We start from the raw sequence: 2,042 nt of genomic DNA, 5'->3' as shown, positions 1-2,042 counted from the left end.
ATAGACATAACTTGAAGTAATGATTATTTAAATGTATACTTTCCACCACTGCTTTTAGGTTTATTGTAGGAGCATTTTATTTGCAGGATGTGTGAAGTTTCAATAGCGCCCTCTGCTGGCAAACGACGCCATACCTCTCTCTTTGTACAATGACAACAGGCCCCCAGAGAGGCTGGGAAATGTTTAATGCCAAAGCTGTAACAGCAGGCAGGCGAAGTACATGCATGAGAGTGCGCACAGCTGGGGTTTTTGAGCACTCGACCATGAATCGATTCAGGCGCGTTCATGGAGGTTAGCACTTGAGCATTTTAGTAGGGTGTTCTTGCAACTTCCATTGAAACTAATAGCTATGGGCGGGCGGTCCACCTTCTAGTAATATATAGGGGTCAATCAGGGGAGCTGTCATAGTGGAGCGATTATAAAACGTGACAGCTGCTCGCACGAGCCCCACACATGCACATGCATGATTGACCATCATCCCTGGGATCACTGTTTCCTTTATAATCATTATTATTATTACTTGACTTTATTTACATGTTTTATTTTATAGTGTGTCTCTTTCTACTGCCTTGTTTTCATGTTCAATTTTTCTTTCACAGATTTGTTTGTTTTGTCTTTTTACTTTTTAAATCAGATTCTTATGTATGGGTGGTGTGTGTGTGTGTATGGCTGGTAGCTTATATTGAAAGCAAATCCCCTGTTATTTTTTACTTTGGAAATCTAACACAGTAGAACTAACATAACTGTGATGGTTGTATTTGGTCTCCCTGTTCTTCTATTGAGACATTGTAGATCCTCCGCTCTGTGTGAAGGTCAAAGTGCAATTTGTTCTCCATCCTTCAAATTGCGGGTAGGACATTGATGTTACGTATTGCTTCTTTTAAAGCGGTATTTCACTCATAAACACTTATCTGATATTTATTTTGTCAGCCTGCCTCCCATTGTAACGGAGAACTCCTTGTTAATCATGTTAGACTCATTGAAAACACACATCCCTGCTTCTGGTGACTGATATTGTCCTTCTAATGAATGTTATACTCATAATGAAAACACACCTGCTTCTGGTGAATGATATTATCCTTTGAATGAATGTTAGACTCATTGAAAACACATTGTCCTTCTAATGAATGTTAGACTCATTGAAAACACATGTCCCTGCTTCTGGTGACTAATATTGTCCTTCTGATGAGTGTTAGACTCACTGAAAATGCAAATCCCTGCTTCTGGTGACTGATATTGTCCTATATAGATAGATAATAAAATGACCCCAGAAGTGTTTTAAAGTGAAATACCACTTTAAGCGTATACATGTTTCACCCCTCAGACTAATACTAGTTTGACTTTTACAGTTTTTGTGACCTTATGAATGTGGCCTTTGAGTCACTACGTAAGTGCAATATTATGTTAAACTGAAAATGTATTGTATTATACTGTAATTTAAATCATGAAAATACATCAGCATGTTTAAAAAAAAGAATTCAAGTATTTATTTAAATAATAATATTTTAAGACGTGGGAGATTTTTTTAAGCAATACCATACAAATGTAAATGTACTTTTTAAGGGTTTTTTTGTGCATTTATTTGCAGATATTTTCTTATCATTGCATTCCGGTTTGCTTTCTATATCTCAATCATATGTTTCCTTTTCAAAATAAAACCAGAAATCAAAAGTTTGGTGTTTCCTCTTTAACATAAAAAAACATTATTTATGTTTATTTCGATGGGACAGCGCATATTAATTAATATCACACATACAATGCAGTGTAAATACGGGGACGATTTTCCGACATACCAATAGTCCGACAAACGAGTCCGAGTCCTACATGCCAATAGTCTATAGACCATTTTAGAAACACCCCTTTTTACCCCAAGAGTCCGACATGACATTAGCCCAACAAAAGTAGTAGATTGTCTTGAATACATTTAATTCGTAGATTGTCTCGAATGAAATGTAGCAGCGTCGTGTGATAAATCTTAACCTTTTTGGTACATGTACAGTATACCAAAAAGGTCCACGCCTGGATTTTCCAGAAAACATATT

The 2,042-nt window shown here is 36.4% G+C and overlaps 1 long non-coding RNA gene across 1 annotated transcript; it reads right to left on the bottom strand.

The window, feature by feature from the left end:
- Window positions 1–506: 506 nt before the first annotated feature.
- LOC306939839 lies at window positions 507–1,656 on the bottom strand. The gene is made up of 2 exons (XR_013791936.1): window positions 1,148–1,656; window positions 507–975 (listed from the first exon to the last, which is right to left on the bottom strand). It is a non-coding gene; the product is annotated as an uncharacterized lncRNA (long non-coding RNA).
- Window positions 1,657–2,042: the final 386 nt, after the last annotated feature.

This window comes from Electrona antarctica (genome assembly GCF_951216825.1).
Source record: "Electrona antarctica genome assembly, chromosome: 16".
NCBI lineage: Eukaryota > Metazoa > Chordata > Actinopteri > Myctophiformes > Myctophidae > Electrona > Electrona antarctica.
This window is presented reverse-complemented; position numbering and strand designations above follow the sequence as displayed.